We start from the raw sequence: 25,821 nt of genomic DNA, 5'->3' as shown, positions 1-25,821 counted from the left end.
TATACTGACACTCGCATGTCCAAATAGTCAGCCCTTGTTGGGTCCTCCCTGTGACGGTGGGTCCTCCAACCAGAACCTTTCCAGCCCTCTCCAAACTGGCACCATCTTACCCCCTTCCCTAATCAAGACTCTATTTAATGTCTTTCTCAGTTGTCCTTCAGCCCAACCATGGCAGGCAGTTTTTACCATAGGGAACAACTCCTATTGATTGATAGAGACTTCTAGGGATGGTCTCCCATGGATAATTTTGGGATACAGGGTTGGGGGGAATAAGTACTGGGATTGATTAATGAGGTCTGTTGTGGTTATTGCTGAAGAAATGATGAGTCTTGAGTCTGGATTAATCTGAGTCCTGTTGACTTTTCCTTCAGGGGTGAGGGGGGAAAATACTCCACACAGATGTAACCTGCAAGGTATCTGGAGTTCACTTAAGACATCCTGATCCTACAAGCGAGGTGAACTCCTAGCTGTACAGAAGCCATCTGGAAGGGGTGGGGCCAAGGGTGTGATTGCTCGAATAACAGGCACTCCTGGCCATCTATTACCCAGGCAGCCCCACCTGATCCTGTCTTACATCGGAAAGATAACCCTTATCACCCTCTCCTTGAGCTGAAGCTATGAAACCAGATAGGAGTGGATTGTGATGAGTCCCCTGGAGTGACTGATAGGCCTCACATTCAGGCTCCAGTGACAGCTCTCTCACAGGCCAGACACTAAATATATCTTCTTATGGTGACAAGGACAGGGTTAGGGAGCACATGATCTTTTCCAGTCACAAGGGGGAGAGACCCTGAGCGCTCTGACCTCAGAATCTATTCCTGAACTGGAGGCACAGTCCAAAAATAGAATTTCTCTATCCTGGTCAACTGTTCTACTTGGGGTCTTTATGTGGGGCACACTGCATCCCATGGTGACAAGTGTGCAGGCAGCTGTGGAGGAAGGGGTGGGACCCCGAGGCATGCCTTGAGAGAACCTCTTGGATGGGAGGGTTTCCTTCCAGCTGAGTGAGGGGCTATGAGGAAAGGAAGAAGCCAGAGTTGGAGGGGCTGGAGGAGAGAAGAGATTTCGAACACCCCCATCTGCCTTTGAAAGTCACAGAAGACACCAATCCGAGTCACTGTGTGATACAGAAGTAGAAAAAGAAAAGAAGTTTTTCCTTCTCTATTCTGTGTTCGCTCTTCAGAAGTCACTGTACTAATCAGTTTAATGTTCTTTTCATAGTTTTTGTATATAACACGTCCCAGTCTCTTTCTCATACACATAAATAGTAGAGCAGTGTAGTGTATTACAAAAGGCTATATAAGTAATTATAGATAGCTATACATCCTTGGGTCCTTTCTATAGGCTTTGGATTCCATCTCTGTAAAATGAACAGGATCATATTTACCTGGCATGGTCATTTAAAAAAATTAGAATGGAATGTCAGACAGTGTCTAACAGAGTAAGGCATTATTATTATTATTATTATTATTATTATTATTATTATTACATTTAAATATGAGCATATGATTTATGGTCATCCTAGTTACTCATTTCTGCAAATAAATCACACCAAAAATTGTGGTTTTAAAGCTGTGATTAGAATGAACAAATATCTCACAGGGTCTGTGCCTCGGGAACTCGGGAGTTGGGGGTCCTAACCCCATGGGCTCGTAGATGCTAGCAGGGACTGCAGTTCTCTTCTCTGAAGGTCCAATTAGGAATGTGTGGAATCTTCTTCGAAGGTGGCTCACTGGTATCTGTTAGCAGGAGGCTTTTAGTCCTGGTCACAGAGATGCTCTTGTTGATTCCGTAAATGTTCCTATGACATGGCAACCATCTCCCCTACACCCCCAAATAGGCAATACGGGAAAGGGAGAGCAAGAAGAGAGACATGTCATACTTTATGACAGTCTCTCAAGTCCCATACCACCACCTCGTTCTGTTCCTTAAAAAGGAATTACTAAATCTAGTTCACATTCAAGGGAGAGGGACTGAAAGGAGCTGGTCGCAGAATGTGAACATCTTTTATGACCGCTTCAGAGCTTATCTTAGGCACACAGGGTAACTGTGCTCCGCACATTGCATTGTCTTATTACAAATTGCTTTTTTTATTTACTAGAAAACCTTGGCAGCTTTCCATGTCCACATATATAGAATAGTATCACCCTCTGTCTCACTCTATGGTTGGCGTCACCCAGTTAGATTTACAGACTTAAGTTTTCCTTTATTTCTGGTTGACACAGATGTTTAAAACAAGAACCTTCCTGGATGAAGGGAGGCTGGAGGAACCATGGGCCTCCTTAGTATGTGACCAGAGAGTTCTGTTTTGTAGCCATTCTCAGTTTGGGGTTTGTTATCTGAAAATGCCTGGTTCCTGGAAAGAGGGATGGGATTGGCTCTTATGAGAAGTGTGAAAGAAGAAAGAAAGACTATAAAAGGGTGTAGACGGGTCTGTGAACCTCTTCACGGCAGCTAGAGGGTCTGTGTGCTAACACCCGTGTATCTCTCATGCCAGGGCCTGTGCCTGGAACTCAGGAGGCATCTGGCCAATGAATATCCATACTTCCTTTGCAGCCCAGAGCATCAGCCTTTTGGAGAGTCCTGTCTTCAGATGCATATATAACCTGACTGGGAGGGTTCTCTGGACACGTAGACAGCTTCATCAACTCTAGACAGAAATACCTTTGATCTCTCTCTCTCTCTCCCACCCCCACCCATCTCACTGGGGAACATGACATAGCAAAGCACTCTATAAAAGCTCAAGTGCAAATTTTATTGTCATCTTTTTCTAGTTAGACACTCTTGTGTAGGGTCAGGGTAGACATTCTTACGTGATATTCTTACAGAGGATGACAGTAAAAACCTCCCACATGGTAAGAGCTGAATCCAGGCACATTATCCAGGCAGATGAAAAATAGCTCCTAGAAAGTGAAGTGGTTCTTTAGTGAAGTGGAGAGAAAAATATGTTAAGAATCTCATGTTGATGTGGGAAGACCTTGAGTTTTTGTTTTTTTTTTTTTTTTGTGGGAGGAGGGTAGAGCATACTGTAGCTATCTCTAGAACCAACTTTGGACCATGTGTGGAAGAAAACCAAGGGTTGAATCATCCCATTAAAAAAAAAAAATCAGAATTTTTTGATAAATATCACCAGGGTTGAGAGAGTCATTTTTATTTATTTATTTATTTATTTCCTGAGTCAGGGTTGCTCTGTTTAATCTTTGGTTGTCCTGAAACTCACTCTGTAGACCAGGCTGGCCTGGAATTCAGAGATCCATCTGCCTCTGCCTTCTGAGTGCTGGGATTAAAGGTGTGTGTGCCTGATTTTTTTTTTTTTTTTTTTTTTTTTTAGAAAAAAGTTTTCCTGGAGTTGGGTTTCAGTTTTTGGTCTTTACCAAGGAAGCGACTCTCTGGCCTTTCATCTCTTGCTTTACAATGCTGTTTATTTTTCCGGGTTCTTATGAAGATTAAATAAGTTCACATATTTAAATGCCAGACCTGCACGTACATCCACTAACACAATTACTCCTTCAGGACTGCCATCACCACTGGACCGCTGTCCCTCTGACCACGCCCACTCACCTCCCACCCCCACTGCTGTTCCCAGAATCAACAAACCAAGATTCCCATGGCTGTTGGTCTTCTCTGTCATAGATGAAGAAGACGAACCTCCCTTTCAGCGAGCAGGAGGGAGGGACCACAGTTTTCCATTGCTCTCTCTTGAAAGTAGATTGCCTTCCTTTGGGTCTCGGAAGGAACATCTGGCAGGAAAACTGGTCTGGCTGTTTAGGCCCTGGGAGACAGGGGAAAGGTTGTCAGCATCCCTCTGCCTGGTTCTGCAATCATGTTTGGGATTTCAGGGTTTTGCAGAGGTTGGGGCACCTATCTATGCTGCCGTACAGTCTGCAGGGCTGTGTGCTTTCTGTCTGCTAGGATGAAATTCGATCCCTTCTCTATTTGTTTCTCTTCTCTGAGTCTCTGAATGAAAAGGTTGCTGCAGTCCCTCCCCACCCCCAAGCCCCTAGGCTGCTGGTGTCTATTCAAGTCAGCTCAGGTAGAGGATACAAGGCAGGCAGGCACACAGCCAGCGTGGAGTCCTGTCCTTTGGGTCTTCATGTCCCCAGCCAGAGTGTCTATCTCACTAATGAGCTCAGTGATCCTGCAATCACAAGGGATGTTGCTGTGACTTTCTTTCTAAAACAGACTTCCAGCTTTTGAATAATGCCATGACTTACATTGCAGAGACGAATAAATCAAGTAAGGAACATAAGCCATCCACAGTTGGCTCCCAGTGCTGATACAGTCAGTGTTATTTCTTTTTTCTATGCCTGTTTATGTATTCCATTTTCAAGTAGATATGCAATCATCTTCCATAATATAGTCTGCGGTGCGTTTGCATGAATTGATGAGTCAGCAGCTTTCTGGGGGGTTTCAGTCCTTTACTGAAGCATGATTTTTTTGGTAGCTCTCAAACTCTGTGGTGGTGGCAACTGCATTTACCAGTTTATTGAACCAGTTTGCTGTTGGTGACCAGTGAGGTTGCTCACCGTTTTCCATGGTTACTAACAGTGTTGTGACTCACACACAGGCCTGCTCCTCCCGAGGGCCAACACATGACAAAGGGTTTTCTGGAAAGGCTGTACCCATTGGAGCGACGGAAAGAATTCACATTGCTAGCTGGCCTTCACAGAGAGGCTCTGTCATATGAAGGGTCTGGGGCTGTCTTATGACTTTCAAGGTGTGGCCAGGGGGGCCTCTTGACACAGTTCTACACGACAGACACCCAGGCATGGTTATTCATATTTTGGAAGCTAAAAGACCCCACTGTTAAGTCCCAGGTAGCCAAACAAAGTGAGGTCCCATAGAGAGATTGCATGTGACAACGTGATTAACTGTTGAGTGGTGTCATCAACGAGAGAAAATGACCACGGGAGCTGCTTGAAGCTCGTCCTCTTTCCTAACTGGATTTTGTTTCTGGCTGATACATGGATATTGTATAATCATTGGATAGTAATTAGCTACTGATTACTGATTGTCCGTCAGGACAATGGTCTGTTTGGCAAGAGAAGCATGCTCTCAGCATACTGACAAACAACCCCCTTTCTGCTTTCTGTCCTGAGAGCTAGTTCCCGAGGACTAGGAGTCCAGCTTGCCCCAAATTCTCAAATGACCCAGCCAAGGCCACTTAGAGTATCGGTGGCCAAGTCAGAAATAGAAGCCAGGGCTTCCTGTGACAAAGGATGTGCTGCTCTAAGGCAGCTGGGCTCTTGCCACTGGCCACATGGCTCAAGTGTCCCTACTTTTCCCATGAAAGCAGTGGTCTGGGGATCTGGTTCAAATACAGGAACATAAGGAAAATAAACCGTCCACAGTTGGCTCCCAGTGCTGACAGTTAATAGTCTGGGGTTGGGTCCTAAGTTTCTGCAGTCCTTACAAGTTCCCAAATGGTTTTTTTTTTTTTTTTTTTTTTTTTGTCTGGAATTGCTCTTGGAGCAGTGAGCAGCTACAGCATCGCCCAGTAAACAGCTGAGTAAATGACCTAGATAAAGACAGGACTCACTGGCAAGTAGCGCGACGACATTTTAAATGCCGAGGACTGAAAAGGGTGTTCCCGATAGTTGTGAGTCTTAAAGGTCACATCCTGCTTCACCCGGACATGGGCTCACTCAACTGGCCAGAGGAAGGCTCTTCAGACACACTCTTAACAGTACAATTGGCTCCTTTATTGTATGGAAGAAGCCGAAGCAAGGCATCCAGAATAGAGGCTTTAGTATTCCAAAGGCGCTTGCAGTGTCCCCCAGGATCCTAATTAATCACCTGGAGAAAGACCAAGGAGTCTGGGATGGGAGGAGAGCCTCACGCCACCGTGGCGTCAGTCCTCAGCACTTAACGGGAAAGGAGTGAAATGGAACCTGGACACTGGCGCACAACGCCTTGTCCTGCAAAGTGTCTGCGTTACAGGCATGGCTTGCCGACCCCCAAGTACAGGCAGAAGAAGTCAGCATTATTCAGGGACTGGGCACGGAGCTTCAGTAGTTACTATTAACAGTTTTCAGGGCAAGGGGGTGGGGTTGAGGGGTGGTAGGTTGATTGGCGCCATGGACGGATGAACACAGCAGGCTAAGCAGAGCCAGTCCTGTGGCCAGAGTTGGAAGGTTGAGCCCGCTTATTGTATCTTCAGATTTAGAACCAGGAAATGCCATCATTAAAGGTGGTGGAATATGAGTCATAGGCAAGGATGGAGAGGTTGGGGGACCTGGCGTTTTTGAAACTACGCTCCCTGGATCTCCAAAGAGTTTATGGCAAGATGTGTCAGGGGCCACTGCCAGTGCCATGTGTAGAGGAGTGTGGTCCTTCATCAAGAGTTTTACATGTTTGGATTCTGAATATGATGTATTTCTGTAGCAGGGCTTATACTTAAAAATCTTTTTATTTGACAGCTCAGAGGAGGAATGCAACTTCTCAGAGATTTATAGCCAGCTTGTGACATAGCATGGAGGTATGTGCTCTGAGGGTGTGGATGACCACAACACTATAGGTTAAACAGGACTTTAAATGCCCTCAACACTGGCATCTTTTCCTTTATGGCAGCCTATTTATTTCCCTCCATTTCACCCAAACCCCAAGTCGGGGCCATTTATATCATGATCTCTGAAGAGAACCAGCCTATACCGCCTCAGAAAGGTTATCTGTGTGGTGTGATATGTGTGACCCTCAGTCATCCCTTAATAGTTGCCCATTTAACTGGAATTCCCACGGTGGGTGGGACAAGGTTTCAGATGAATTTGTGTCAGTGCACCTGAGAGATGGTGGACTGATTTCTGACTGTCCATGACACTAAGGAGAAGCAAAGTCACCAACACCGTCTCTGGTTGTGTTGTAAGCATGCTGTATAACGTAGACCACACATGACTTCATGGGACTGGTCACTCAGTTTCTGGGGGTTTTCCTTGATAAGACCAAGTACAAAGGACTTCGAGGAGACACTTTCTGAATCAGTTTAGGAGTCTCTTTGTTTCCTTCCTTGTTCTTGTATTTGTGGTGGTCTCCACCAGAAATGTTCACCCAGTCCTGAGGCTGAGCCACTGCAACATCAAAGACTATCTACATCTCACCATTTTACTGTGGAGAAAACAACTGCTTAAAGAAAAGGTACCATACCTTCTGCCTGCCCACTTCAAGCCTGTACAGGACACTGTTTGAGACAGCAATACTCTAGAATTTTATTATTGTATCATGCATGTAGCCTATCCTAACTGACATAGGTTCTTTTATGAAGAATAAAACAAGAAGAGGTTACATTGGGCATTGCTGACTTAACTTTTCTGGTCATTTCATGATTCATCTCCAAGTTGGTGGTCTGCTCTGCTATTCTGTGGGCAGATATTTGAAACTTTTAATTCTATTTATATGCATATTTATGTATGTATTTGTATGCAAACACATTCACACACACGTACATGTGTGGAGGCTAGAGGGCAACTTGAGGGACTCTGTTCTCTTCTTCCACTATGTGGGTCCTGGGGTTTGAACTCAGGCCATCAGGATTGGTGGCAAGAGTCTTTACCTGATGAACCATCATGCCTACACTGAAAAGGTATTGTAACCATGGTTTCCATGACTAGAAATTTTTGATGTCTCTTGACCTACTGTAAACTTCAGTTACTTTTCTTAGTGCTATGACAGAATAACACCTTTCAAGAAATTAAAGGAAGGAAAGGTTTATTACAGCTTAAAGTTTGAGACGATTTATTCTACCATTGCAGGGAAGCTATGGTAGAAGAAACCAGAGGCTAACTGGTCACCCTGCATTCCCTAGTCAGGGCACAGAGGGCAAATGGGAAGTGGAGAAGGGCTACAAAATCTGAAAGCCTGCTCCCAGTGGCTCAGTTTCTCCAGCGAGGTTCCACCTACTAAAAGATGCATAGCCTTCCAAACAAGTGTGACAGCTGGGGACCAAGTATTGAAACACATGAGCCTATGGGGGAGATTTCACACTCAAAACACAACAATGCCTCGACAACTAATGTCAATCAGTGTCATCATTTTTAACTTCTTTAAATGTGATCTTACAGCCTTCTTAAGTAACCTGGTTTTAGAGAATGTGCTTTATATAAGACTGGAATTCCTGGTGTGTGTGTGTGTACTTGCTAGTTTTGTGTCAACTTGACACAGCTGGAGTTATCACAGAGAAAGGAGCCTTAGTTGAGGAAATGCCTACATGAGATCCAGCTGTAAGGCATTTTCTCAATTAGTGATCAAGGTAGAGGGCCCCTTGTGGGTGGTGCCATCTCCGGGCTGGTAGTCTTGGGTTCTATAAGAGAGCAAGCTGAGCAAGCCAGCGGAAGCAAGCCAGTAAAGAACATCCCTCCATGGCCTCTGTATTAGCTCTTGCTTCCTGACCTGCTTGAATTCCAGTCCTGAATCCTTTGGTGATCAACAGCAGTATGGAAATGTAAGCCGAATAAACCTTTTCCTCCCCAACTTGCTTCTTGGTCATGATGTTGTGCAGGAATACAAACCCTGACTAAGACAGTGTGTGTGTGTGTGTGTGTGTGTGTGTGTGTGTGTGTGTATGTGTGTGTGTGCATGCAGTTTAAGTATGTTCTAGAAATCTCCAAAATCTTAAGCAGCACAAGGGAGTAGTTGATGTTAAGGCCAGCCCTGAGTGAAGACAGTGTTTTCCAGGCCACCAGCTGCCCTACTACCACCCCGATGCCTTGGCTGCTGCTCCTCATCCCGAGCCCTGCCTGGACACCCTTTGAAGTCAAGGCCCTTTCCTTCACTACTGCAGTACAGTGTTGGGAGATGACATTCCTCACCTTTGAATAGCCAAAGTGCATTATTAGGATGGAATATAAATAACAGATACATCTTCATCTATTTTTTTTTTAAATAGGACTTTTACTCAGGGTACCACTCCACAGTCCCCTATCTCATGTGGCAAGCTCCTGCTTGAAACATTTTCCTAATAGTTGGTCCATTGGACTATGTACTTTTATTCTTCCACCCTGGGAGTAAGGGCAGATTTGTGGTCCCTTATCTCCGAGAAGGATGCTTTTGCAAATTGGTTCTTTCCCTCTTCTGGCTGCCTTTTTCTAGGACTCTGCATGTAAAGTGGGATGGATGAAGGGAGCTTTGGCAAGACCTGGAGAGAAGCTCCCAGACCTTCCAGCTTCCTGGAGGAACCACTCATTGATTTTAAGTCTGCTGTAAGGTGATTTTGCTCTTAATGTTCTAACGCTATGACAAAATACTTGAGAAACTTACAGGAAGAAAGACTTATTTGGGATCCTATTTCAGAAGTTTCAGTCCATGGTCATGTGGTCCATTGTTCTGAGGAAGGGTGTCATGGTAGGAGGGTGTGGCAGAGCAAAGCCATTCACCCCTTCACAGTGGTCAGGAAAGGAGGGCAGATAGCGACCAAGTGTAGCCTTCAAGGACATACCTCAGTGACTTCCTTCCTTCAGCTGGCGTCACCTCCTATAGCTTGCAGTACCTCTCAATTGCCCATAAATCTCTGAACCCTTCATGGGATCAACCCATTAATGAGATTAGAACCCTTGTGGTTAAATTTCCTACCGAAAGTTCCCTCTGAATATGATTGCTCTGGGGTCCAAGCTTTCAGTGTTGGAGATAATGTCAGATCCAAACCACAACGCTTGCTATCTCCAAACCTCTGGGCACAATAGAGGCTGGCATCTATCTATTGTACAACTCCACTTCTCCAGCTACTCTCTGACAAAACAGATCCAAACAGGCGTTAACAGCCAGTGGTGACTCACTGTGTTGGAGCTTGGGCACTCTCGCCTTTCTGCCATTCATCCTGCTTAGAACTTCCCTGTTTTCAGACTTGGACTCCAAGCCTTTCTCTCCCAGAAATGCTTTCGCCTCCGCCTCCCCTTCTAAGTTCTCCTAGCCCTCAGAGACGGCTCAGAAACCCTCCCTTCCACCCTGCCCTTCTGACACACTTAAGCTGAAAGTCACTAAGCAAGGTCCTCTTCCTCACCTTCCAGCCCCACTCTTTGCCTGGGTTGGTTGCTTTGCACTTCCTTGGTGGACCTGGCTTGTCGGCTGCCTGGTGAATTACTTCTGTACCCTGGATAGTCAGTTTGGGGCTTTGTGTCTGGACTCTCCTCAGTAAAAGGAGGATGATATAACATCTTGCCTTCTGTTTATTGTGAAGCCTACATGGGCTAACTCTTCCCTAGAATCTAAAAGGTCAGCTGTTCATTCTATACATACTTACTGTGTGCCAGGCCCTGAAGTTCTTATGCCACACAGACCAAGTCATCGGCTTTCTATTTTAATGAGGAAGAAACACAATAAGCTACAAATAAATCCTAAAACCATCACGTACAGTTTCTGCCCATCACTCTTCGAAGTATTTAATGGGTTTCTAGATCTTTTCCTTCACAAAAGCCCTCTGAGTTATACACAGTCATTGTCTGCTTACTGATAATGGAAGGAAACAATGTCTCACACCAAATCTACCAGCTAGGAAGTGGTGCTGTAAGAATGGCCCTGACTATCAGGCCAAACAAGGCTGGGAGGGAGGAAAGGGAGCCAGGACGCTAGCACAGGGGCAACGGAGGTTGAAGGGCCCTGAGAAGGTCACTGGAGTTGAGGGAGGTCATGCGAGGCAGGGGAGGCGCAAAGGCAGACACCGAGGCAGGAATGAGGTAGATTGTAGGAAGCAGCACAAACGATAGCCTAGTCAGGACTATGGACCATGAAAGGCCTCCAGATGAATCTGAATAGCTGTGAATGTTGACTATTATAAATGCTGTCTGTTCTGGCCACTAATAACACACAGCTTGCTCTTCCCACCAGCCTGTGAGGCCAGGATTGTGTTTCTTGTCCAGACTTGTATGTGTCTTTAGGACTTGCTAGGACTTTTTAAGATACTGGTCATTCTCAAGAGACCAAATCCTGCAGCCTGAAGAGATCAAGCCACGCCCCCATGCAGTGCTTTCTGGGTCAGAGTTAACACACAGCTTGTAACTTATGCTGCCTGGCTCTTCCATGCTCTTTGGTATGTGTGCTTTGTTTTACACACACACACACACACACACACACACACACACACACACACACACACTTCTAAAGATCAGATATTTTCTTTGTTCTTGGAACTTTGCTCATATTTTCTTTGCTCATGGGATTGCTCCCAGGGACTTTTTTTTCTACAGAATCTCCTCTGCCTTCATCCTTCTCTCTTTGACAGCTCTGTACACCCTGCGGGCCTTGAACTTACAGAGAGCAGCTTGCCTTTGCCTCTGGAGTGCTGGAATTAAAGACATGCCTCCTTTTAAAGCACTCCTCATGTTTGACTCTCAGTACCTTCTCTAACTTTCTGTCTAGGGCTCTCCCGCCTACCTTGAGGCCCGATAATGGCCTGGGGGCCCTTTCTTCTAATTACCCTCCTTTCCTGGAGGGGAATTGTGTTACAGGTTTTTCTTCCCTGGACCAACCACTGCTGCTCATTTCTAGTGTTATTATATTTAATATGACTCCATTCTATGACTTTGTTAGTAGATATTTAATCTTCTTGTTGCTTTGGAGTTAGAATTTCAATTTAATTGAACAAACCTTGGGCTGGGGAGAACCAGCTTTTCAGCCTGCCTCTGCCACTTATTAGCACCTGTGGGGAGCTGGCTTTTGTTCTTTGAATCTGTTCCCACATTTGTCAACTGCGAAGAGGAACATTCCCTTCACAGAAGGTTGTCAGCATTGTGAGAAATAATGCATATAAAGCAGCATAGCAGACATTGCTGTGCGTGTGTGTGTGTGTGTGTGTGTGTGTGTGTGTGTGTGTGTGTGCTATGGTCTTTGTAATCTTTCTAACACTCTGATTTCTTGCCCTTAAGACTGTATGAACTGACAACACGACCACTCCACGGTATGATTAAGAGGGAAGATTTTTATTGTAGATATGAGAGAGAGAGAACTGGCAGAGGCAGCTGGCAGTGTCCAGAGCAGAGAGAGAAAGTAGACTGAACTCCGCCAGCGGTCTGGACCTGGCCATGAGAGAATCAGGAGCAGACAGAGGGCTGGGAGAGAGGGAGAGTGTGAGACAGACAGGGAACATATGGGAACTGCAGGATGATAAGGAGAATGAGTGGCTAGGGTGTGTGTGTGTGTGTGTGTGTGTGTGTGTGTGTGTGTGTGTGTGAGCTGGAGGGAGTTTAAAGTAGGGGAGGAGGTAAGAAGGGCTAGCACATTAGCATAGACTGTGAAATATCTAACAGCCACTTGTGATACTGAGGGAGCCTCGAGGCTAGCCTGTGCGTAGGTATGCTATTAGGCACTACAGTTAGCCATTTGTCCCTACTGTCTTTCAGAATTTGGGGATAACAGAGTTTCCTTCGGGGCCCCACATAGACCTATCCACCAATAACTTCCCATAGAAAATTTGATTTCCATTTCCCAATTCTTTAGGTGGTATCTGCAGGCAAAATGCCCTCAAACTATGTCTGGGCTCCATGAAAGCTTAAATTAGCAGGCCGCAGACCTGTCGACACTTTCAGATTCCTTTGCAGGGAATAACTTTGTTGATGAGCCATGATTACAGAACATTGGCGCTCAGGGAGACATCATTCTCAACTCATGGGTACAATCCTTTCAGGGTGTGTGTGTGTGTGTGTGTGTGTGTGTGTGTTATCCTCCTCCCAACCTCCACCCCACTAGATTTTTCTGACAACTCAAAACACCCTATAGTCACATGGGCAGAAAGAGCCTCATTTGATGAATTAGCTCCCCAAATTAGCCCATGGGAATATCTATGAGAGGCTGTCTTGAATGATCACTGATATGAGATTCTAGCCCACCATCCCTAGGCAGGTGGTCCTGGGCTGTATAAGAAAGCTGAGAGCAAGCCAGTAGGCAACATTTCTTCACAGTTTCTGCTTGAGTTTAGTTCCTGTCCTGACAATTTCTTTAATTTTTTGAGATTATAATATAGTCACATCATTTCCCCTTTTTCCTTTTCTCCCCCCAATCCCCACCCATATACCATTCCTTGATCTCTTTCAAATTTATGACCTCTTTTTTAAAATTAATTGTTATTACATACACACACAATACTAAATACACGAGTACAACCTGCTCAGCCTGTATAATGCGGCTTGTATTGTATGTTTTCGTGGTTGATCATTTGGTACTGGATAAGCAAGTAGTGTGGTTTTCCTTGGGGAGATTATTTTTCTCACTCTCAGCCTGTTTTAGTTGCCTGTGGTTCTGTGTGTAGGGTTGAGGTCCCCTGGACTTCCCACAACAGCAATGTCTATTGTTTTTGTTAACTCATGTGTAGTGGTCATGTTGATGAGGCTTTACGGGTGTGGCTTCTCACATTCCTAGGAGATATAATCTCACCACAGACTCCATCTTACTCTGGCTCTTAGGATCTTTCTGCCCCCATTTTTCTGAAATGACCCCATTAGGTGTAGGTGTTGTATTATAGATGTATCCACTGGGACTAGGTGCCACACCTGTGCATTTTAAAAATTATTTCATTAGATATTTTCTTCATTTGCATGTCAAATGCTATCCCAAATGTCCCCTATACCCTCCCCCCACCCTGCTCCCCTGCCCACTCACTCCCACTTCTTGGCCCTGGCCTTCCCCTGTATAGGTCATATAAAGTTTGCAAGACCAAGGGGCCTCTCTTCCCAACGATGGCTGACTAGGCAATCTTCTGCTATATATGCAGCTAGAGACACGAGCTCTGGGGGTACTGATTAATTCATATTGTTGTTCCACCTATAGGGTTGCAGACCCCTTCAGTTCCTTGGGTAATTTCTCTAGCTCCTCCATTGGGGTCTCTGTGTTCTATCCTATAGATGACTGTAGGCATCTACTTCTATATTTGTCAGGCACTGGCATAGCCTCACAAGAGATAGCTATATCAGTGTCCTTTCAGCAAGATCTTGCTGGCACATGCAATAGTGTCTGTGTTTGGTGGCTGATTATGGGATGGATCCCCGGGTGGGGCAGTCTCTGGGTTGTCCATCCTTTTGTCTTAGCTTCAAACTTTGTCTCTGCAACTTCTTTCATGAATATTTTATTCCCTATTTTGGGGAGGAATGAAGTATCCACATGTTGGTCTTCCTTCTTCTTGATTTTCTTGTGTTTTGGAGATTGTATCTTGGGTATTCTAGGTTTCTGGGCAAATTTTGATGGAGTAATGACCTCCATCTGTTGCAAAGACACATTTTCTTGCTGTCTAGGGAGGACTCTTCGTATCTGTGGTTGTAAGGACAAATGGTTAGGATGTACTTAGGGCTTATGATGGTTTAGTAAAGTGGCAGTTGTAGGCTCTCCTCCGAGATCAATGACTTCACTAGGCCTGGCGAGTTGGCTAAGTTTCCAGTACCAGGAATGGTTGCCCTCTTGTTGGCCAGGTCTTAAGTCCAATAAGAGGGATGTTGGTTGCTGCCAAAGTGTGTGCTCCACACATCATGCCATGTTGGTGGTCCACAGATATCATAGTGGGGTAGGACCGTTGGTTTCCCCACTGCTTCGGAAGCTTACCTAGTGCCTTCTGGTACCATCCAAGCTAGTCCTCAGGCCAGTTCCAGCTCTGAGGCCTCTGGGCCCTGGGTCTGAAGTGCATGCTGTCTACAGCAATAAGGACTTACCTTCCTCCTCTGGGGGCCGGGCACCCAAGGGCAATAGCGATAGTTTGTAATGTTTTGGGAGCCTTCTCAACAACCTAGTCAGACTGTTTGATAATAGCAACTGAAACCAAACTAGAACACTGGCCAACTCGAGAGCACAGGGAAATCAGTAGAACCCATCAATCAAAGGAGAGCTGGGCTATAGCTTTTCCTGTACTCAGAGGGAGTCCACTGAACCATGCAATGTGATCTGACCTGCTCCTGCTAAGAGATCTTGGGGATCCCTCTAACAGATGAATGATTGTTTTAATCCTTGGTTAGTGCTTCAGTGATGGCCTTACCAGGATACTCTCTAAGGGGAGGCTCCCTAAATCTTTCACACTGGTCAGTAGTATTGTTTGGATGTGGAATTTTCTCTAACATCCCACATGTTAAAGGTTTGGTCTGTATGGTGACATTATTAGGAGCTGGCAGAATGTTGAAGATGTGGGGCTTAGTGGAAGGTCTTTGAGTCATTGGGAGTATGTCCTTGAAAGGGAGAAGATGACTCTGGTCACTTCCACTTTAGCCACAAGGGGACTGGCTTTGCTTTGTTAAAGTTCTTGCCATGGTAGACTACTTTGGCTCACGCCCAAAAAGCAATGGGACCAGTTGATCACGGACTGAAACCTCCAAAATCTTTAGTCCATAAACTGGTTATCTCTGGTATTTGTTGGGCTGGAGAGATGGCTCAGTGGTCTGTTATTTGTTATGGTGATATTAAGTTAACCACTGATCCTACTTCTAACCTCCAAAGGAACTTGGGCATTTTTTTTTAGCTAGTAACCTAAGACTCATTCCTTGCCTGTTCTTTCTTAACCCTGGTGGTGAATCATTCGGAGTGGATGACACCCCCTCCCATTCTCTTATCCCCCAGCTAAGCTTTGCTACCCTATGAGGAATTTCAGTGTGCATGTGAAATGCAGAAATGCAATTTGCAGGGATGCTCCAGGTCTCAGAGCCCAGGTTGGCCAGGCTATAAACATTCCATTTATTTCCAAGCCTGGCCAGTAAGTTTGCCTAGCACCAGCACTGGAGAGATGTGTGGTTCTGCCTGCAGAAACACTGTAGCCTGGATCCGAACTGGAGAACGGGAACTCCTGCAAAGGAACAGGGCTGCGAAAAGAAACATGGGGCCCTGGCAAAACTTCTGATCAAGGCCCAGATTTTTATTGTTTGAACTGGCTTAAGTACAAGGAAGAGTTCCCAGCATGCCCCTGAGTCCTCTAGTTGCCATGGCGGTTCTCGCGATGATGAGCAGTCCTTGTGGTGGCGGGCAGTTCTTGCAATGGCAGGCAGTTCTCGCGATGGCGGGCGGTCTGGGCGATGGTGGGTGGTCCGGGCGATGGTGGGCGGTCCGGGCGAACTGGGTAGCACTCTGGTATTCCTGCTGGAGGGGGAGTGGTTAGTGGGGGTGGGAGACACCAACAGAGAGAAACTGAGGCCAAATCCTCTGCAGCCACTAAGTTCCACTGACTACTTCTGGATCCACACTTGGAAGCATGTGAGACTCTCAGAGCCAGGGACATCTGTGGGCAGGCTTTCTCTCATTGCCTGCAAAGACATGTCTTTCCCTTGGAGCATCCTTTGACTTCTCTTTCCCATTAAAAAATAGTGTTTACAAAAAATAGGGAAAGCCCACAATATTAATTGATGGCGAGTGCTCAGCTGGCCACAGAGAAGTTGCCCTGTAAACATCTGTAGGACTGAAGTTTGTTGAACCCACTGATCTGTTTTACTTCTTAGAGATGCAGTCCAGGCTTCCTTAAGTATATCTACCTCACAGAAGGCACATTCAGCCTTACTAGTAATTTTGTGGAGAGGTAGGGGACTGCTCTTTATCACCCTTCCAAAGGAGATAAAAGCTGGACTCTGACCAAATCTATGGCCAGATCTGTCATCTGTGAGACTAATTGTAACAGGAGGAGTGGGTTTTGACAGTGTCCCATACCAACTGGCCCTTCTGCTGTTATAACTGTGGGCCTGGGATACTGGTAACTGTTACGTTTAACAAGCAGACCAGGATAGAATGCTCAGGTTTGGAGGCTGCTGGGGGCTTATGACTCACTTAAATGTACATCCCCTGTGCCTGAAGGATAGGTAGTGTTCAGTAAACACGTGCTCAATCAACCAGTCAATCAAAATTAGTAAAACGCGTGCAGAAACCCTGTAGGGATTTCAGAGAGAAACATTATCGGACTTTCTCTCTCTTTGAAGGATGGACATGAGAGGACCGTGTAGTAAGTTTAGAAAACCTAAAACCATCACAGCTTGAGGAGGGTAGTGCTCATCAAGACTCTGAGGGGATGGACTCAGCTGGCTGCCTTGGGTCAAGAAGAGTCACTGCCTTACATAAGCAAATATAAGTCTGGGAGACAATGATCATTGAGAATTCTTTTATTTCAGGGCTTAGTAGCTGCTGCTTCTTCCCTGGATATGTAGAACTTTGAAGCATCACGGTCCTTACTGGGTCCCAGTTGCCCCGTATCCTGTACAACACAGAGGTAATGAGCAGTGTTTCTTACTTGCCAGGCTAGTTATCAGAATTTACTCTGAAGATGCATCTTGCAATTATCCTGGAGGAAGATGGGGCTTATGAGGCACTTCCCTAACGTGTATCACCATGGAGCCCCTGGGAGGGAGACCCCATGGGGCTGCTTTTCCACAGAAATGCCACCGCAGCAATGGCAGACTCAGGAGATCTCAGAACGGGTAGATGATGGCATCATGTGCTCAGAAAAATCCAGCCCTTTCTCTCTACCACACTAAGAATGAGTTAGGTTTTTGTGGTCATAAAATCTAAGGGAATTTAGAAGAAGCTTCTCTGAGAAAGGTTGCAAGCCCCAATTTACCAATTTCTTAGCTTCCTTTCAACCCTCAAGTTCTGTGATACTTATATAAATGGATGGATTCACCTCTATGTGTGAACACAACTCCTTCACCCTGCCCCCTCCTTTTCAGTCACTTGCTAACATCTTTAAATAAAGTGCACACACACACACACACACACACACACACACACACACACACCCCTCTAGTCAGTTCTGGAGTAATTATTTAAAATAACTGACTGACTGAATCTCTGCTCAGTGGGTCCAGCATTTAAGCTTCAGTTAGGCCCTGGCTATACTTCTTTTATTTCAGTTTACAAAGACATCTCCAACAGAGAAATGGCTTGAGGCTGCAAAGGGCAGCGTCAGAATTATTTTCTTTCTCTGCAGTTAGTGACAGGGCAGACGAATAGACCATCACAGAAGCGTATCCCCACTCCAGATGGGGAAAATGTTCCTGTTGCTTTTCTTAACTTGAGGCTAAATTTGGCTTTCACACCCAAACCACTTCAGCCTCAAAAAGAAAAAAAAATAGTGACAGCTCTCCACTTAAGTGAGGAAACTGATAATTACCTCCCAGGATGGTGTGACAGTTATGTGAACCTAAGGACTTAGCAGACAGCAGAGTTCTGTGCGAGGGAATAGATACATCTCAGCAGGTTTTTGCCCTCATGTTGCAGGTTGTTAAAATTACCCACCAATGTGAGGATGTCCGTGACTGGCAGTGTCACATTCTAAACCAGGGGTGGTGGAAATTCTCAGTCTGTGGCATCTCTCTTTGTGAGAAGGCACTCGCCATCTCTGCTCCAAAGCCCAAGCCTCATGTTTCTCTGCACCAGGTATTCCTCTTTCATTAAGAGTATTATGCTGTTCAGCGTAGATGCTCAACTCAGAAACTCCCTAATTCTCTAAGATGGCAGCAGCCAAACCAGAATGTGTGGTGAAGCCCGTCCAGGGCCAGGATGGCCAGATCAGTGGACTTTCAATGTAGGGCAAGGGCTGTCGTGAATGTCTTGTTATAGGACAAAGAGGAAGTCTGATCAATCAAAGTGAAATTAAAAATTAACATGCTTCTGTTTGCTCACTTATAATCTTTGAAGAGGTCAATACCCAGGGACTGTGCCAGCAACCTGGTTTGAGGCTGGCCATAGAATATGCTTGAGCACCAGTTTGGGTAAACAGGACCGAGAGTAGCTGGGCAGGACTGGGGTTAATTACAGCTAGGATACGGACACTCACAAAGAGCTTAAACATTCCTTTCTGTGGGCTGGCATTTGTGCTGCTGGCATTTGTGCTGCTGGCATGGAGGGTTAGAGAGTACCTGGAGTCTTTGGGTGGCATGTACTCCAGTGGTTCACTCCAAGGAAGACCAAGGACACCAAGTGATATCTCTCTCTCTCTCTCTCTCTCTCTCTCTCTCTCTCTCTCTCTCTCTCTCTCTCTCTCTGTCTGTCTCACCCCCGCCCCAGGGCAATATGTCAGTTAGAGGTGTAATGAAGCCAGATAGAGATGAGGCTGGTGTATTTATAGGAGACATATGTAACCAGACAAAATCTTGGAGTGGCTTGTTCCCATTACCCCCTTCTTTTTTGGTGTGTGTGTGTGTGTGTGTGTGTGTGTGTGTGTGTGTGTATCTGTACCTGGGAAGTAGATATTCCATTTTAATTATTGACTTAAAATATATCTATTAATGTTGTCTTAGGGTTTCTATTGCTGTCATAAAACACTATAACCAAAAATAACTTGGTGAGGAAAAGGCTTATTTCAGGTTATAGCCATCCATCATCCAGGAAGGAAGGGCAGGGATGTGGAAGCAGGAACTGAATCAGTAGACATGGAAGAATAATGCTAAGTGACTTGCTCCGCATGGCTTGCTTAGTCTGTTTTTGTTTTTGTTTTTGTTTTTGTTTTGAGACAGGGTTTCTCTGTGTAGCCCTGGCTGTCCTGGAACTCACTCTGTAGACCAGGCTGGCCTCGAACTCAGAAATCTGCCTGCCTCTGCCACCACTGCCTGGCTGGTCTGTTTTCTTATATCATCCAAGATCACCTTCCCAGAGATGGCACAACCCACTGTGATCTGTGCCCCCGCTTCCCATCAATCATCAAACAAGAAAATGACCCACAGGCTTGACCACAGGCCACTCTGGTGGGGACCATTTTCTCTGTAGAGGTTCCTTCTTCCTAGATGACTGTAGATGGAGTCAAGTTGACATAAAACTAGCCAGCATAGCTAGTTTTATGAACATTCCAGAAAAGAGAAAATTGCTCCAGTATTGAAAATTCTACAGGCCCAAGTGACTGAATTATCCTGGAGATGATTTATCCTGGGCTATTTTTAGTCCCTTTTGAAAGCAACTCATCACTACCCTGTGCCACACCAAATACCCCTGTAACTATCAAAGCTTTAAAGGTATTTTTAGCAGACCTCTAGACTCCACCAATCCACAAGCTAAGAAGTCATCAGACCTATAGCAGAATTTTCTCCATTCTGCGATTACACATCAATCTGTGGCACCATCAATGTATTTAGTAAATTATTGATCCATTACTTTTTTGTAATATAACTAACAGGCTCTCTTATAAGCACTTCCTCATGGGAACAAGTTTTCCACAGCAACCTGAACCCAGGCTCCAGGGCCAGGACCTTAACATCTGCATTTGGCTCTAGCATCTGCTTTTATTCCCTTTGAGGTGAAAGTTGTGGAAGATTTTGTTTGTTTGTTTTGCATTGACAGCACAGTTACTAGTCTATAGTTACTTAATAAACACTTGATGGCTGAAGTTAAAAAACAGCAAATGACTAGACAAAGCTCACGTAAGACTAGGAACCGAAGAATGTGAATTTTAATTCATAGTCAATCAGTCGCATGTAGTCATTGATCCTTGTCTCTCCCTGTATGTGTGTGTATGTATGTATGTGTGTGTGTGTGTGTGTGTGTGTGTGTGTGTGTGTGCGCGCGCGCACACATACACACACATACAGGGATTAGGAGGTATGGCTTTGTTGGAGAAAGTTTGTCACTAGGGGTGGGTTTTGAGGTTTCAAAAGCCCATGCAAGACTCAGACTCTGTTTGCTGTCTTCAGATAAGGACATAGCTCTCAGCTAATGCTCCAACACCATGCCTGCCTGTGTGCTGCCATGCTTGCACACTGCAATGATGATAATGGACTAAACCTCTGAAACTGCAAGCAAGTGGCCAATTAAATACACTCTTTTATAAGAGTTGCCTTGGTCATGGTGTCTTTTCACAGCAACAGAACAGACCCTAAGCCAGTGTATGAGTGTTTGCCTACATATATGTATCTGCAACATGTGCATGCAGTGTCTGTGGAGGCCAGAAGAAGGCGTCCTATCCCCTGGAACTGGAGTTAGAGATGGTTGTAAGACACTATGCGGACCCATTGGAGGAACAATGCTAACATTCAGGCTCTAGAATTAAAAACAAACAAACAAAAATAACAAAAACCACCAGTGAAACTACATTCGTAGTCAGAATCAACTAGAAAGATGCCAAATACTTAAGCTGGACACTTAGAAAACAGGTATTGTCTAGACCCTAGCATAGAGTAATGAAGATTAGTGGGTGTGGCCCACAACTACAGAGTTGAGCAGACAAGTCCTTATTCAGCAGAGTGGAAAGCTGTCAGAGTTTCCTCAATATTACTTCTCTTTTTTAATTGAAAAGAAAAAGCACTTGGGGTCCTCAGATACAAATTACTGTTTACATTGGTTCCAAAGCAATGCTGATAGCACTTTCTGTCTTAAAAGGAGGACGCTCAAGCAGTTCTCAACCTGTGGGTCACAACCCCTGTGGGTGTGTGGGTGTGTGAGTGTGTGAAACAACCCTTTCACAGGAGTTGCCTAAGGCCATTTGCATATCAAACGTTACATCCTGACTCATAACAGTAGCAGGATTACAGTTAATGTAGCAGCAGTAAAAGTAAGTTTTATGGTTGGGGGGTCACCGCATCATGAGGAACTGTATTAGAGGGTCATGGCATTGGGAAGGCTGAGAACCACTGCTCTCGACAAAAGAAACTCTAGTCTATGTCTGGCCTCTCAGACAGCCTCCCTCTCTACCTCAGCTAATCTGGTCCAGCCTCTGGCCTCGGGGAGTGAGTTTCAGAGGAGAATGTGGTGTCAGGGAACAGATGCCAATGGAACCCTGTGCTTGTGCTGAAATTGCTCCAGAAACATCTATGTTCACCCTTCACCTTATGGAAGAGGATGTGAGGCCCCGGAAGGTTAAGTTTGCATGAGACTATGCAAAGAGCAAATATCAGAGTGTTGCTGGAGCCCGGGCTTCTGCCCTCGATGCTCTGGGATATGGTGTAGTTCCAGGACATTCCTTGCTTCTCCTCTGCCACCAGAGCAGCTATCAGATTGCCAGGCCCTGAACTTGGTCCACATTCTCAGAATACAGTTTACACCCTGGAAATCCAAATGGGGACCGACGACATCCCAGCAGCAGGCTGCACAGCACCACAGTCTGGGCAGAGCAGGACACATTTGGCCACATTTGGCAAGCCAGTGAGATCTGAAGGTGGCTGTGAGGGGGAAACCACACAGAAGCAAACTCATGTGTGTCAGGCTGGATTCATGAATGGGCACAGTGCCAGTATGAATTGCCTTCTGAATAAAATGATGCGGGATGGGTGAAGTATCTGTGTGTATACATACATGTCTGTGCTAGTGTACACAGATGAAGGTTACATGTGTTGCGTGACTTTTCCTAGGGAGATGAGGGACATCATCTATTCATTTCACACAGGTTACCTACAGACAAAGGGAATGATTCTATTCAATCCAGCAAGGTGGACCAATGAGTTTCTTGGATTTATTTATAGGGACATGAATAAGGGTTACTAATAGTGAGTATTGGTGATTCGTGTGGATGGAAGGTACTAGAGGCAAACTTCACATCTCTTGAAGCATTTACAAGACTGAATGACTGACTAAGACTTTGTGGTTGTGGAGTGTTCGGATGTTGATGACCCAGCTGAAGTATCTCTATCTTTAGTACCTTTGAGAGCCACTCACAATCCACCTTTGTGTCTGATGTAATATCCTATGACCATCACATTAACTGGGTTGAAGGGATTTGGGATGCACGCTGGTGCTCATCTTACTTTCTCCTTCTTGCTCGGTCTGTAACCCCAGCCTAGGGGATGGTGCCACTCACATCCACGATGGCTTGTCTCTCCTCAGTTAAACTGTTCTCCAAAACACACCAAACTATGTGTTTCCACCCAGATCAAGTTGGCAATGACGATGTCACTGGGCTACTGAATGTTTGCCTGTATCTTTCTTATTCTCTTTCCCTTCCCCACCATTGCCTCTTTTGACAAACCAGTTATTCTGCATCCTTAGTCAAGCCTAGCTAAAGTAAAGACAGTCAAGACTTAGTTGTAAGATTTGAGACTTTAGAGAAACTCATTATGTAAGGAACTGATCTTAGGCCTAATAAAAATGCAGATATTAAAATTAAAATGATAATTTGTTTATTTTGTGAAGATTTATGTTGATTTTTATTCGTGTGTGTGTATGTGTGATATGTGTGTGTGTGTGTGTGTGTGTGTGTGTGTGTGTGCATGGATGTGTGATTACTTGCCAGATTTGTGTGAGTACCAGAAGAGGCCAGTGAAGGGCATTGGATATCTTAGAGCTGGAGTTACAGGCAGTTTTGAACTGCCTGTTGTTGGTGCTGGAAAACCAACTTGTCCTCTGGAAGAACAGTGAGAAGGGACGATTTAGTAAAAGTGTTTGTTGTTCTTACACAGGATCTGGGTTTACTTCCCAAGGACCCCCATGGTGGCTCACAACCATCTGTAACTCCACTTGCAGGGGATCTGATGCTTTCTGTTCTCCTTAGGCACCAGGCATGTACGCAGTACACATATACACATGTACCAGAGGCGCCAGGCATGCACACAGTACACAAATACACATGTTCCAAACACCTTTACACATTAGATAAAAATAAAAACTTTTAAAAAGAGGAAAAAAAAACACCCTTCTTCACTGAGCTGTGTTTTCACTCATTTTCAGGCCTAAAATGTTCACTTTGAGCTTCCTAGTGGAGTGATTGTAGTGTAAATTCTATTGGCAAACTGTCATGTGCTGTTTGTGCTTATTGAGAGACAACTCTGCAAAGAACAGATGAGCTTTCTCGGCTCAGATGTAAGCATGTTTGTCTTAGTGTCATGTGTTTCGTGAGGCAGACTTGCCCCTTGGTGACAGGGAGAAAGAACTGCAAAGAGGGGTTCCTATAACCTTGCATGTAAGCCCTTCCCAGCAGAGGTTGCTGCCTATCCCACGGACTATCCCAGTGCAGCTCCTGTGGAGGGAAGACCTTCATCCTGGAGGATGCTCTGCTTGACGTGGATGCTACCCATCAGAAGCCCTAGCAAGTCTGTTTTCAGCAGGAATTCCCCAGGTTTGATGACATCATTCTGCTCGCTGTCCCAGGTGGGTGACTCCAGCTGGGTTTTTGCTGGATGTTGTAAGTGCTTGATTCGATTACACTTGTTCTCCATCTGCCCAGGTTTTTGTTGTTGTTGTTGTTTGTTTTGTTTTGTTTTGTTTTTTGTTTGTTTTTGTTTGTTTCTTGTTTTTTCGAGACAGGGTTTCTCTGTATAGCCCTGGCTGTCCTGGAACTTACTTTGTAGACCAAGCTGGCCTTGAACCCAGAAATCCACCTGCCTCTGCCTCCCGAGTGCTGGGATTAAAGGCATGCGCCACCATGCGCGTCTTTCTGCCCAGTTTTATCAGCTGTTTACAATGTTCTACCTGCTTATATCTAATAATCTCACATGAGTGAGCATGGCTATTGTGGATCATATTTCATGAATAGCAATAGTTTATATTTGGTATTTTTAAATATTATTATTTGAAACTATGGCAAAAAAATAAAACCAACCCCAGAAAATAAACAAACAAAACAACAACAACAACAACAAAAACAAAAACAAACTCCCCACTCCAGGTTTATAAGACAAATAACTAACTTCTTACATTTAAAAGGAAACTAAATTGTTAAGATATAATCTTGTTGAATGCTCATAAAATGTCTAAACTGATTTTTGCTGGGAAGAAAAAAATCAATTTTAAGAGTCAAGAGAACAGGCTAAAGCAACAGCAGTCAGAAGAATGGATGAGTGACCCACTTGCTCACACAACTGCCCTGATCCCTAGGTTTGGTTCCCAAAGACCCTTCACTGCCCCGACTACCACCAGTTCCACTAGCAGGACTCTCCACCAAAGGCCAAGCTAGTCGCCAGAAGTCCAGCCCCCAATCTGGTTAGATACTCCCTACTAGATCAGAGGTCACTGTGGCTACCAGAAATCTAGGTCACAAAGATCAAAAGACCAAATGGGAAACAAAAAGCCAAGGAACACCCATTCAACAAAGATGAAGTCAGAAATCAGCACCTAGACCTATAGTTATCCTAAAGGCCAGTGTAAAACACTATCAACAATAGCCAGGGCAATATAGTACCACCACAACCCAGCTATCCTATGACAGCAAGATCTGAATAGTCCAGTACGGCTGAAGCACAATAAAATGACCTGAAAATCAACTTTATGAAGATCATAGAGGTCCTTCAAGAGAAAATGAAAAAGTTCCATATAGAAATAGAGGAAAAAACAAAAAAATTTGGAGGAAATCTATAAATCCCTTAAAGAAAGGCAAGAAAAAAATATTTGAAAGAAATGAATAGAACTGTTCAAGACCTGAAAATGGAAATAGAAATAATAAAGAAAACACAAACTGAAGAAATTCTGGAAATGGAAAAATCTGTGTAAGTAAGCATAAACTACAAACACAAGCATCATCAACAAGAATACAAGACATGGAAGAAAGAATCTCAGGTATTGAAGATATGATAGAAGAAATGGATTTATTGGTTTAAGAAAATGTTAAACCTTTAAAAACTCCTGACACAAAACACCCAGGAAAATCTGGGACACTATGAAAAGACCAAACCTAAAAATAATAGGAATAGAAGAAGGAGAAGAATTCCAGCTGGAAAGCCCAGAAAATATATTTAACAAATTCATAGAAGGAAAATTTTCCTAACCTAAAGAAGGATGTGCCTATAAAGCTACAAGAATCTTACAGAACACTAAATACACTGGACCAGAAAGTTTCCATGCCACATAACAATCAAAACACTAAGCATATAGAATGAAGAAAGAATAAAGCAACAAGGAAAAAAGGCCAAGTAGAATACAAAGGCAGACCTATTAGAATTGTGCCTGACTTCTTCTTCTTCTTCTTCTTCTTCTTCTTCTTCTTCTTCTTCTTCTTCTTCTTCTTCTTCTTCTTCTTCTTCTTCTTCTTCTTCTTCT

Source organism: Mus pahari, chromosome 1 (assembly GCF_900095145.1).
Source record: "Mus pahari chromosome 1, PAHARI_EIJ_v1.1, whole genome shotgun sequence".
NCBI lineage: Eukaryota > Metazoa > Chordata > Mammalia > Rodentia > Muridae > Mus > Mus pahari.
The sequence above is the reverse complement of the archived record's forward strand: the minus strand, read 5'-3'. Positions refer to the sequence as shown.